Here is a 14,234-nt window from a genome sequence, read left to right as displayed (position 1 = left end):
ACTCTAATTCCAGTTGTTTGGAATATTTGAAATTGTAAAGCGACCTGCTCCGAGTGACGCAAGTCCATGATGGGGAGCATATAGCCATATGTCTGTTCACTGCTAGACGATTATCAAGTATTCGATATTCCATGCAGCTGTGTACTAAGAATTGTCTGTTATTCTTATATTCAGTTACAGTTGATCAACGTGCTTTCACATTATTTACTTTTTTATTTAGCCATATTTATGTGTTTTTTTTTCTGTCGCTTTCTATTATGCTCATGTACTTAAAGGGACATTTTCACCGATCTGGTATGTATTGAAGTTTGTCATTAAATGCTTTATATTGATACATGTAAACATAAGATCTAAAAGCATCCAGTAACAAACAAGAATAAAATTAATGTAAGAAAAAGTTAACCTCAGCTGGGCTCGAACCACTGACACCTGGAGTAAAAGTCTAACGACCAATCGGCCACCATGCTCATACAACGAGTGATGTATTTTGCACTTTATGTAAGCAATCCAAGTGGTGTTACAAAATATTAAAACATCAACAGAACTCTCCAAATTATTCAATCGTTTCGCGTCGCAATGCTGTATGATTTTCAGGTTTTTAAATCGTCATTAGATGCATATAATGGTTATTTTAGAGCATGGTCAATGTTCAGTATTACTGTTTCCTCACCAATATCATAACTACAACGAAAATTTGCAAATATTAAACTTTTTTTTAATAATTGTGTCAATTTACCCAAACGTGAAAAGGCCACTTTTTAAAGGGACCGTCAACCACGATTGACAAAAAAAGAAAAGATCTAAAATACCGTATTTTTTACAATTATTAGTTTATATTGTTTAAAATAAAAAGACTGGTATATTAAATTACTTGAAAAAAGTTGTTAAGTTTTCATATTTTCAGTATATTCGGTAAAAACAATTATTGGGTACAGGAACCAGGTAACTACCAGTTTACTATAAATAATGCAAATAGATTGATCATCATCGTCAGGTGGTGAACCCATGAATACAAATTGTGCATGCGTAGTGACTTGTATATATTTTATATATAAAATGATCAATCTACTTGCGTTATATATAGTGTGTTTATCGTTATGTCACATATTTTCGCGATGTACTTTCGATTTCAATATGGTACACATACGGTATTTTAGAACTTTTCTTTTGTCGTCAATTGCGGTTGACGGTCCCTTTAAATATTTAGCTGTTTTGGATAATTTATATTTTTGCTTGCAGATAACACTCGTTCGGTTCAAAAACGCTCACTGGACACTGCGACATTTCAACTGATCATGTAATGCCTAACACGGGGAAGAAATGACCCTGTCTGTAAACCTGACCGTAATATCGTCGTTGTGAAGAACGAATAGTGCCCGCAAACGCACATCTTCTTAAATATATATCAAGGGCGACAACTTTGTGCATTGGCCAATTCATGAGCAATCGTCGTTAAATAATTATCGTTTAGTGGTTTTGCATGTACTGATTCGCCCACAGCAAATACGACATATGATATACACCGTCATGAAATATGGGATGTACAATGTAAAAAGTTACGTGCTGGTTCATTTACATTTACCATAACGTTCTATAATATTTTAAACAAACAAAAGCAAGAAGTGTGGTCAACGGTGATACAACAGTAAGGAGTGATTTTAGTATTCAATATAATATATGTTGGTTGATAGATTTAATAACATCAATTACGATTTTAAACCATTGCATCGGTTAAAATAAAACATACGCATTAATTATTAACACTATTGATTTTAATACTGGAAATATTCAGATGATAAAATAATTAAACATAAAGCATTCTTAATGTTCATATGTAAGTATATGTAATGTATATATATATTTTATATTTATACATTACATATACCTACATATGAACATTATATATATATATATATATATATATATATATATATATATATATATATATATATATATATACAAGAGTTTGCCCATTGTAGTTTAGAAAATTTCGATATCAGATCATCAGGATATATAAACCGGGTAGTATCAAATATTCAACTACTGGTGTCTTTGGAAATCATCGTTTTGGCGATGACGAGTTTTAAAGAATAGTTTTGTATAATGCCAAAACGACCATAACACATGACACAACCACATTTGAACTTTGAACGTGAAAACACTGACACGTGATAGCTTTATTACCTCTCTAAGCGAAGTATTTGTGGCGTTAGAGTTGGTTTGTATAGCTGTTATGGAGATTGGTTGGCGGATAGAGTTGCATCACAGTATTTCACCACATCAACCATGCTTTGAACATTTTACTACAGTACTTGTTTTCTTTGCGTCAATCTCGTATCAGTTGTAACAGTGGATGTTCACATTGTCGCAATTTTCACATTTTTTCTAAATCAGATACGCGCATTTACGAACGAAAGTATTATACGGCATACATTATACCTTTGTATTCACACAAATAAATATAAGAACAAAGTTAGAAAAAACTGTTGTAGATTGATGTTATTTAACACTTATATTTTAGTGGGAAATAAATAGTGCATTGTTTAAAACATTTTGCCCTGTTTTTTTCCTAGAAACGCGTCTGTATTACAAGTGGCTATGATGCAAAAACTAATGTTCTTGCATGAAACGTATCAAACCACAGCTGCGCTTAGATAAAATAAATGATTCAGCATTTAATCAAAATTCAAACAGCTACATTCAAGTGCTTTGCCTTGAAATGATGATACACATATATTCATGTTGTCCGCAATATAAGTATATGTTTGCATTTGTTGCCCTGGTTAATAAGTCAAGCGTATGAGATTTTCAATGCCGAATGTACCATTCGCATGTCGACGTATGTAGACACAGAATATATATTTAAACAAGAGCACCGCCTTGCGGATGCAGACCGCTCATCTATTTTTCTTTTTAAAGGTGAAGGGACCTATCTCAATTTTAATCACAAAGGAAGGAGGGGTGGAGTGGAGGGGGTGTATAGTGTGGGGATGTGGTCATTTATTACATTTTCTTCCAAAAATGCAAAAATAAAAATAAAAATGCAATTCTTGTTGTTGTTTTTTTTTTGGGGGGGGGGGGGGGGGCGGGGATTCTTGGGTGGGATGGTTGGACAGTATTTCAAAAATTAAATAATACAAAAAATATTTGTGTTTTTAACCTTGTTAAAAAAATTGGTGGGGGGGGGTTGGGTTGGGGGGGGTATAGTGTGTGTGGTGGTCATTTATTAGATGATCTTTAAGAAAAAAAATTGGGGGGGATTCGGGGGGGGGGGCTTGTGGGATGGTTTGGGTGGAGTCTATTGTGGTATGTAAGGTAAGAGTTGTTTTGTCAAAGTATCAATCAAATCTAATCATAAATAAAGAAGTTATGGCAATTTTAGCAAAATTTAATAATTTGACCTTGAGAGTCAAGGTCATTCAAAGGTCAAGGTAAAATTCAACTTGCCAGGTACAGTATCCTCATGATAGCATGAAAGCATTTGAAGTTTGAAAGCAATAGCCTTGATACTTTAGAAGTAAAGTGGATATAAACACAAAATTTAACCATATATTCAAAGTTACTAAGTGAAAAAGGGCCATAATTCCGTAAAAATGACAACCAGAGTTATGCAACTTGTTCTTTACTGTCCCCTTATGATAGTTTGCGAGTGTTCTAAGTATGAAAGCAATATCTATGATACTTTAGGGGTAAAGTGGACCAAACACAAAACTTAACCAAATTTTCAATTTTCTAAGTATAAAGAACCCATAATTCCGTCAAAATGATGGTCAGAGTTACATAACTTTGCCTGCACAGTCACCTTACGATAGATAGTAAGTGTTGCAAGTATGAAAGCAATAGCTTTGATACTTTAGGAATAAAGTGGACCTAAACACAAAACTTTACCAAATTTTAAGTTTTAATTATTTAAGTGCAAATAAGTAGAATGAACTTTTTCTCCACGTACACTTTAAAAATGTTATTCACTCATACGACGGCAATGCGTGGCGGTTTTTGGGAAAATGCGCGTGATGTTTGCATATAATAAAAAATATGACCATACAAGTTTTACAACATTATTGATAAAAATAGTTATCGAAATGGAATACGGAAGCGAACCATTAGTTTGAAGTAAGGCTATCAGGAAATAATTCGTAATGAATCTGTGTTGTTAAGACAAGAAAATAAAATAACATGCTTTCATTTTACATTAACATGTTTAATATTGAATTTACAAGCAAATAGCAAGTAGGAAGTCATTTAAGTATTCATTTGAATATATGAATACTATTTTTGGATATGTTATGTACGTTTGGGCAGATTATAAAATATTGAACATATCAATAATACAAATGTCATATATTCAATGGTATATGATTGAATAGCTTGAAGCCTTCATTTACAAGCATCTAACCAACAAGAAATGTAGTTTTATATAATTTAAAATTATTTCATTATTATACATAATGAGACAAGACAAGACATTTTATTGAGACTTGTACAGAGTACATCGTCTAAACACATCAATAACAAATACATACATGATGTCACGTTTTTACATTTTGTTTAACATTGTTTTATGTTTAGATTAGGTTTACAATACATAAAACACTACATATATATTTATATATTACTTACTGACAAGTTATTACATTTAATTAAATGCCTAACAAAATAAGATATAACAAGTATTCGTACAGTGTTACAGTGTTTAGGGGGAAAACCCAATGTATGCTACAAAGTAGTGTTCAAAAATGTATTTCTTGCTTTCAACGCATATTTAACATATTTTGCTAACATGAATAGCTCATTTGTATTATTACCATTTATTAATGGGTGGAATTAACCACCCATAATGGGTGTAGACGTATTCGGCTGTTGAACGCTCCTATTACCGATTGAATGCGCACTGTTGCTTTAAGACCGATGGATCTGAATCGCTCGCTGCACAGCGTATAAAGCCTCGTGAACAGATTGTAGCATTCTTATTTGAGAAAACCAATCGAAGCATTCGTTGGACTTTAAGACAGGGAATTTTTCAAAACGTATGTACTGGTTAAATGTTTGTTGATGAATTGGTGGAGTTATAACAGAATAAAATGAGTTGTGTTTTAATGTCGAATTTAGTAAATATAAAAGGCTATGTATATAATAATAATTATAATCATCATCATACATCATAATCATAAATATAATAATGATAATATTATTATTATTATTATATTAATTATAAATAAATTTTATTATTATTGTATTGTACACATGTGTATACTTTACTGAACTTGTACACTGTTAACTGTTAACTTTGTTCAAAAAGTTTGGATGTAAGGACATCAAATTCAATGCGATTGTTCAAAGTTGCTCCGGGTAATGTTTTAAGTTGATAAGTGTAACTAAGTAAAACGTTTACGTACATGTAATATAACATGTCGCTGCACATTATTATTTTAGAATTCTCAAATGTCTGGGTTCATTCCACGGCAGTGGATAGGACTTCCACTGTCTACACTATAATAATAGCTATGGGTTACTATGTCAAATAACGGTTTATGCAATACATAATTTATGAGGAACGGACGAACGGGGTTAATGTTATTTTTTCATAATCGGAACACAAAATAAACGCATTGTTTCCATGGTTATATACTACACATTTGCACCAGCACGTGTAAATTGCGGCCTTTATACTTCCATTTCACGTTGAACCTATAAATTACTTTGCAACAACTCAGACAACCGTATTTCATTGAACTACGTTTATTTTGGTTACTTACATGCGCCAATATCTATCATGCGGACATTGCTATTAAATTATGTTTTTTTTTTATCCCAGTGAGTTTTAATTTCAGTAGTATAGGTATCATTAGAAAGAGTAAACAAACAAGTGTCGGTGATGCGAGCTCAGTCGGATATCAAACACTGACATTGTATTAACAGAACAAAACAGGACAGAGCGTACATTTTATTTAGACTTATACATAAGTACATCGTCTATATACATACAATAAAGAAGTAAGTATGTAACGTTTTCAATACAGTTAAGTTCAATTCAAATTAAAAATCTTCATATAGTAAAATTTCAAAACAGTCTTCATAATTTTATTTGAGGCAGCATGATAGTTCTACTTATTCAAATCTTAGGTACGACATCTGAGATGTTGTCTGTCTTCCAGATAAAATTCCATTGAATGAGTATTTGCTGTAAGTATTGTACTACTATTATGCACACTGTTATTTCACCATATGCATTTAACGAATTCATGTGCAATGCTGTTATGAACATCTGTTAATATAACCCACATTAATCGCGGATTTATTCGGGATTATGGGTTTGGGGGGGGGGGAATCTATTTAACCGTAAAAACCAACCTGTTTAAAAACAAAGCAATTAGCTTAAAAAATGTTATAATATTGTGTAATGAACATTAAGTTTTGATTGAATTAATTTATAATTGTGATTGGAAATGTCAAACCATTTCAACTTTAAGAGGGGTGCAACCTCTCAAAATGCGCTTATGCGCATATTGGAATGCGTATGAAATCATGGCCAGTGGTTATTTTTGGTATATGATAATCGCGATTTCAAACTAAATTGACGTTGCATTTCCAAATAATTAACATTGGCTCGATGTTAAACAAAGGACCAGTGCATTGCCGCACGCAATCTACAATACTGGCATTGCATAGCTAAATATAAGAATATTTCGTGTTCGTGTTGATGCTCGTGCTATGTCATCGTTCAATTAGCAATATCAGCAATCACTTTGAAAATTGAGAACTAACCGCTGTATGAGTGACCGATCGAACGAGCGACCGAAAGAATAAACAAATAAAATAATAAATACATAAAGACAAATAGAAATAAATTAAATCATCAACCAATCTCCGAATCAATCAATCACTCCAAAAGCGATATTCACACGGATAGATAGGAATTGATTATTTCCATATTACTCTCGTCTATGCGGACATGTCATGTGTGCATGATCGTTATCCCAGATTTAAACATTCACAGAGGAGAAGGACTAGTGGAACGAACACATGAAGTTTCGAAAAATCACGCAGAATAAACAGAAGCTGAATTATGATACAAAAGCTGTTATTGCTGGTAAAAATATAAATACGTAAAGTGTATTGGGTATGAAACTTACGATAAAATTTTTAGATAAATTAAATTCAGATTTGTTGTAAAGTTGATCAGTTTTTGTTTTCATGCGCTAGTTTTTTTAAGGTCACTGACCAGTTGCATATACATCACAGGACAACACAAACAACAACAAAAATGAACAAAAATGAATAAAGCAACATTTAAAACACATTTGAGGTGAAAGTATATAGTGTTAGAAAAAAGATCTATCGATAATTACACTCGTAGCATCGTCACACGCCTTTTTAAACGTTTTTCCTATGTAGCTTACACACAATTTTAAATTTTGCTCAGTACTCATAGGTAATGGTTGAAATACAATGAGCAAATAACAATTATATGAAGTTCTGTAATTGTGAACTAAATTAAGTTTAGGAAAGGTGCGACATTAACTAATTATCTGCATAGAAACCAGACTTCCGAAAAAAAACTTGATGAAAGAGTATTCCGGTATATAATGACAACGTAATACTATTGTTGTCTTTGAAAATTTTTATGTTTGGTTAAAGGGGCCTTTTCACGTAACTTGACAAAATAAAAATAAAATGTTTCAAATTCGCATATTTTGTTAAGTAATTATATTTGTGAGGAAACACTACTACTGAACATTAACAATGCTCTTTAATATCTAGTATATGCATCTTTTGACGATTTAAACACCTTAAAATTTAAAGCGCTGCAACGCGAAACGATTGAATACTTTGGGGAGTTCTGTTGTTGTCGCTATATTTTTTAATACTACGAGGATTGCTCATATATGATATAAAATACATCACTCATTGTATGAGCACGGATGGCCTAGTGGTCTAAGAGTCTTTTACTCCAGCGGTCAGTGGTTCAATCCAAGCTAAGGGTTACTTTGTCTCTTTCTTTAATGTTATTCTTTTTTTTTGGAGCTTTTTAGATCCAATGTTTACATTAATCAACATTAAGCATTTAATAACAAACTTCCATATATGCCAAAATCTGTGAAAAGGCACCTTTTATGTGTAATTTTAACTTTTCGATTGATCTATTATCGTTTCAACATCGACTGATATTGGCCAATTTGCCGAACTGTTATTGATTTTAAAGGCTAGACAAATTCGAGAGAAACTTACTGATTGTGGTAAGCAAACCATTATTGGTGTAGTAAGGGTCATAGTCTTGTGAGATTTACACGAGTATTACTTTTCCACTAAAACATAGTGTTTTGGTCAATTCGTGAAACATCGGTTATCTCCGGACACCTCCGTAAGCAATATATCATTTGCTGATTCAGATTGTGTTTTGTATGAGTGTGCCAATTATAAACCGAAAAAACAAAAACATTAGTATTCGTCGGTTAAATATATCCTGGTTTAGCAAAAAAACTTCTTGGCCACTTACATTTTCGGATTTATTTCTGGGTGCTTATAATGGTATTCGTTTTGTTGTCGTCATAAAAAATGGTGGCACGCCATGGGAAATCGACTTTTGGCTACGTAATATGCGACGATTATGATTAAAAAATGGCACGTCATTATATGCGATAAGGTGTGAATTAAACGGTGACCCTGTTCCCCTACTTAACATATTTGACAATAAACACATGTTTATAACAACAGACCACGTTACCTAGTATCGTAATAAGAAAAACTGAAGTTAATTTATTACACATTCATAAAAGTGGAAAAAATATGTTTTGTAAGCAATACAACACTGAATCTTCACTTAAATGTTAACATTGCAATATTGAAATGTTCACGTGCAACGTAACAAGATTATCTGAAAAAGATAGCATTTAATATAAAACATGACTGCATGGTCAGATTAATCGTCCATGTCAAGTGTATAACATTGGAGCTTCGTTTACAGTATAAGCAAATTTTAATGTCACAACCAAATAAACTTGATAATATATTACTGCACCTATGATACAAAATGCACATTCTGTATGCGGTTTGTGGTAATCATAATATTCTTAAATAACTTTTTACTTCTGATTAAACGTAATTTATATCAGATATGAGCCGGTATACATCCTATTTGTAATAATCCAACACCCAGCTGTACGTAAGTAGTCATTAAAGCTCGAAGCAATCAAGAACAAGTAGTAAACATCCTATACAACTTCAAACTTGGATGCGAATCCGACTGTTGTGCAAAAGCACACAGAACTATTATTCGTTAAATTCTTAGTCTGCCCAATCAGCAACATCCATGAAAACTAGTTTCTCATGAGTAATACTGGTTTAATGTATAATGTATATGTGATGTAAATCTGTTTTATATGAGTTTTACATTGGAATATATATACATTGTCCTAAAGCAAATGGTTAATAGCTATACGCTATCGTGCAATAATACGTTAGGCAAATGAGATCACCATAGATAAAACAAAGACAACACGACTACTCTAGCATAGCTTTAAAAGACCTACATTCCATTCAGACTTGCAAGCATCCTAAACAGCGGTACATAGTCATTATTAATATATACTTATGCCGCTGGGTATGTTGCACGAGACACGAGACGACCTGCGCTTTATTACGTGCAAATACAATCTATAATAATAATACTAATTAATACTTATTGGTACACTGTGTGGTGGGTCAAGAGTTCACATACGTTATATTTGTAACAGAGTCATTCTCTTAGATTTGCTGGTCGTATTGTCTACTGATATAAATATATTGCATTCATTTGGGAAAACTGTGTCCTTGATTCGTACTGCCTTAGTTTACGCGGTTTCATATAAGGAATATATACTAACGGCTGACTGACACATATATTGTGAAAATAGCCGTAGTTTTGTTTGAATTGAAGTATCGTGAAAGACCCGTGTATCCCTTCCCAAAAGATATTGGACTGTAAAAAGCTATTGTGAATGGTCAATTTATAGGTCAATACTAGCTAGATGGAAATATTGACTATTGAAATGCTAGAAAATGCATCGTTTCACGAGTAAATAAGGGATAGGTGATTAAAGTGTCATGCGCAAACCATCCGCCGCATAACGGGTATTGTAAAATACTCATTTGAAATGTTTTAAGCGCTGCAAAAAACCGCTATAAGGACAATAAACTCTTAGATTACAACATATCAAGATGCATTGGTGTACATGTATATATCTGCATGTATATAATAAATAACTTTATTTGTATTTTGCAGATGGATAGCAAAACGTTTATGTTTTTGGTCGTATGCTGGACGTTTGTTGCATTGTCGCGTTTGACAGATGCGCGCGCAGCGTTCTTCGATGATATAGTTGGTAAGTACCATCTTGCACATTCGCAGTAGATTCCTTTGTCTTTTTTGCAACCACATGATCAAACTAAAACAATGTGATCTAACAAGAACGCTGTTTATGGTGACTTTCATAATTCTTAAGATTAAATGTTGACGAGAATCGATTATACAATTTAATACAACGGTATTAATTCTATAAAGATAAGACATACAAATTATCTCACTTCTTGTGTTATAATTATGGTAGCGTCATAGATGCGGTAAACGCTGACCACAATTCGCTAGTTATGTCACGAGTCTACACGGAATTATGGCATCTATAGGTCAAGGGGATTTCGTTAAAAAATACCGTCTAAATTGTATCCAATCGTAACAGGAATCCGTCCTAAAATATAGGACAACAAATGTCACTTACTGCGATTTAATAAAGAATTAAAAAGCATTAAACTCCAGCCTTTATGATAAGTAGATGACAATATCTATATTAATTCTCTTTCAGTGCTACGAATGTCCTTGATGTAAGGAACATATTGCTGATACAATTCCGTTTGTTTCTAGCTAAAATTAGTAAAAGAGAAGGCCCGAATCGTCTGAATCGTACAAATAAATATTTTGAAATATAACAAATATGCGGCCTAAAAAAAGAGTTCGACCATCAGCCATCTATCAATGTCTTCTTAGCGACTCTAATTCCAGTTGTTTGGAATATTTGAAATTGTAAATCGACCTGCTCCGAGTGACGCACGTCCATGATGGGGAGCATATAGCCATATGTCTGTTCACTGCTAGACGATTATCAAGTATTTGATATTCCATGCAGATGTGTACTAAGAATTGTCTGTTATTCCTATATTCAGTTACAGTTGATCATACGTGCATTCACATTGTTTACTTTTTATTTAGCCATATTTATGGGGGTTTTCTGTCGCTTTCTATAATGCTCATGCACTTAAAGGGACCTTTTCACCGATCTGGTATGTATTGAAGTTTGTCATTAAATGCTTTATATTGATACATCTTAACATAAGATCTAAAAACATCCAGTAACAAACAAGAATAAAATTAACGTAACAAAAAGTTAACCTCAGCTGGGCTCGAACTACTGACACCTGGAGTAAAAGTCTAACGACCAATCGACCACCATGCTCATACAATGAGTGATGTATTTTATACTTTATGTAAGCAATCCACGTGTTGTCACAAAATATAACGACAACAACAGAACTCTCCAAATTATTCAATCGTTTCGCGTCGCAACGCTGTATAATTTTAAGGTTTTAAAATAGTCATTAGATGCATATAATGGTTATTTTAGAGCATGGTTAATGTTCAGTATTACTGTTTCCTCACAAATATCATGACTACAACGAAAATATGCGAATATGAAACTTTTTTAATTTTGGCAATTTACCCAAACGTGAAAAGGCCACTCTAAAGGGACCGTCAACCGCGATTGACAAAAAAAGAAAAGTTCTAAAATACCGTATTTTTTTACAAACTATAAGTTTACATGTATATTGATTAAAATATCAAGACTGGTATATTAAATTACTTGAAAAAAGTTGTTAAGTTTTCATATTTTCAGTATATTCGGTAATAAAGTTTACTAGGTACAGGTACCAGGTAACTACCAGTTAACTATAAATAACGCAAGTAGATTGATCACCATCGTCACGTGGTGAACCCATGAATGCAAATTGTGCATGCGTAGTGAATTGTATATATTTTATATATAAAATGATCAATCTACTTGCGTTATATATAGTGTGTATATCGTTATGTCATCTATTTGCGATGTACTTTCGATTTCAATATGGTAAAAATACGTTTTTTAGAACTTTTCTTTTTTCGTCAATCGCGGTTGACGGTCCCTTTAAATATTTAGCTGTTTTGGATGATTTATATATTTGCTTGCAGATGACAATCGTTCGGTTCAAAAACGCTCACTGGACACAGCGACATTTCAACTGATCATGTACTGCCTAACACGAGGAAGAAATGACCCTGTCTGTAAACCTGACCGCGATATCGTCGTCGTGAAGAACGAATAGCGCCCGCAAACGAAGGGACGCACATCTGCTGAAGTATATATCAAGGGCGACAACTTTGTACATTGGCCAATACATGAGCAATCGTCGTTAAATACTTATTGTTTAGTGGTTTTGCATTTTCTGATTCGCCCACAGCAAATACGACATATGATATACACCGTCATGAAATATATAATGTAAACTAGTTACGTACTGGTTCATTTACATTTACCATAACGTTCTATAATAGTTTAAAAGAAACAAAAGCAAGAAGTGTGGTCTACGGTGAGACAACAGTAAGGAGGGATTTTAGTATTTAATATAATAAATGTTGGTTGATAGATTTAATTTATTAAATTACGTTTTTAAACCATTGCATCGGTTAAAATAAAACATACGCATTAATTATTAGTACTATTGATTTTAATACTGGAAATATCCAGATGATAAAATAATTAAACATAAAGCACTCTTGATGTTCATATGTAAGCATATGTTATGTATATATATATATATATATATATATATATATATATATATATATATATATATATATATATATATATATATATATATATATATATATATATATATATATATATATATATATACAATAGTTTGCCCATTGTTCGTTTTGAAAATTGCGATATCAGATCATCAGGATATATAAACCGGGTAATATCAAATATTCAACTACTGGTGTCTTTGGATGGTAGATAAAATCATCGTTTTGGCGTTGAGTTTTAAGAACAATTTTGTATAATGCCAAAACGACCATAACACATGACACATAACCACATTGGAACTTTGAACGTGAAAACACTGACACATGATAGCTTTATTACCTCTCTAAGCGAAGTATTTGTGGCGTTAGAGTTGTTTTGTATAGCTGTTATGGAGAATGGGTGGCGGATAGAGTTGCTTCACAGTATTTCACCACATCAACCATGCTTTGAACATTTTACTACAGTACTTCTTTTGTTTGCGTCAATCTCGTATCAGAAGTCACAGTTGATGTTCACATTGTTGCAATTTTCACATTGTTTCTAAATCAGATACGCGCATTTACGAATGAAAGTCTTATACGGCATACATTTTTTTAACAACGACATACCCTATTTTTATACCGACCTTTAGTTCTTGTACATTTCAGATTGCGTTTTCCGTCCTTTTTTCTACATGTTGTCATATCTTTAAACTACCCTTATATTCACACAAATAAATATAAGAACAATGTTAGAAAAAACTGTTGTATATTTATGTTAGTTAACACTTATATTTAAGTGGAAAATAAATAGTGCATTGTATAAAAAACATTTGCCCTACTTTTCCTAGAAACGCGTCTGAATTACAAGTGGCTATGATGAAAAAAGAGTAACTAATGTTCTTGCATGATACGTATCCAACCACGGATGCCATTAGATAAAATAAGTAAGTGATTCATCATTTAATCAAAATTCACACAGCTACATTCAAGTGTTTGGCCTTGAAATGATGATACACATCTATTCATGTTGTCCGCAATATAAGTGTATGTTTGTATTTGTTGCCTTGGCTAATAAGTCAAGCGTATAATATTTTCAAAAAATCACAGTATAACTGTCATTAGGAGTTATTCCTAGAAAATAAATTGTAAGGGATATATAATAAGGAATACATCATAAAAATAAATAATAAGGAATAGAATGCAATAAGTAGTCTCTTATGTTGTTCTCATCTTATTGCACGTTTCGGGCTTGCGCTTTATCAAAGTCAAGAAATTAGTTTGTTAAGGAATGTAATTTGTTTGGGATTGTGTTTCTTTTTATTATTTAAGCGCAAAAAAAGTAGAATGAACTTTTCCTCCACGTACACTTTAGAAATGT

General features: G+C 32.5%; 1 long non-coding RNA gene across 1 annotated transcript; it reads left to right on the top strand.

Moving 5' to 3' along the window:
* Positions 1–4,839: 4,839 nt before the first annotated feature.
* LOC127834843 (uncharacterized) lies at positions 4,840–12,774 on the top strand. Its single transcript, XR_008028244.1, has 3 exons — positions 4,840–5,027; positions 10,262–10,361; positions 12,257–12,774. It is a non-coding gene; the product is annotated as an uncharacterized LOC127834843 (long non-coding RNA).
* Positions 12,775–14,234: the final 1,460 nt, after the last annotated feature.

The sequence above is a fragment of the Dreissena polymorpha genome, chromosome 6 (genome assembly GCF_020536995.1).
Source record: "Dreissena polymorpha isolate Duluth1 chromosome 6, UMN_Dpol_1.0, whole genome shotgun sequence".
Taxonomy (NCBI): Eukaryota; Metazoa; Mollusca; class Bivalvia; order Myida; family Dreissenidae; genus Dreissena; species Dreissena polymorpha.
This window is presented reverse-complemented; position numbering and strand designations above follow the sequence as displayed.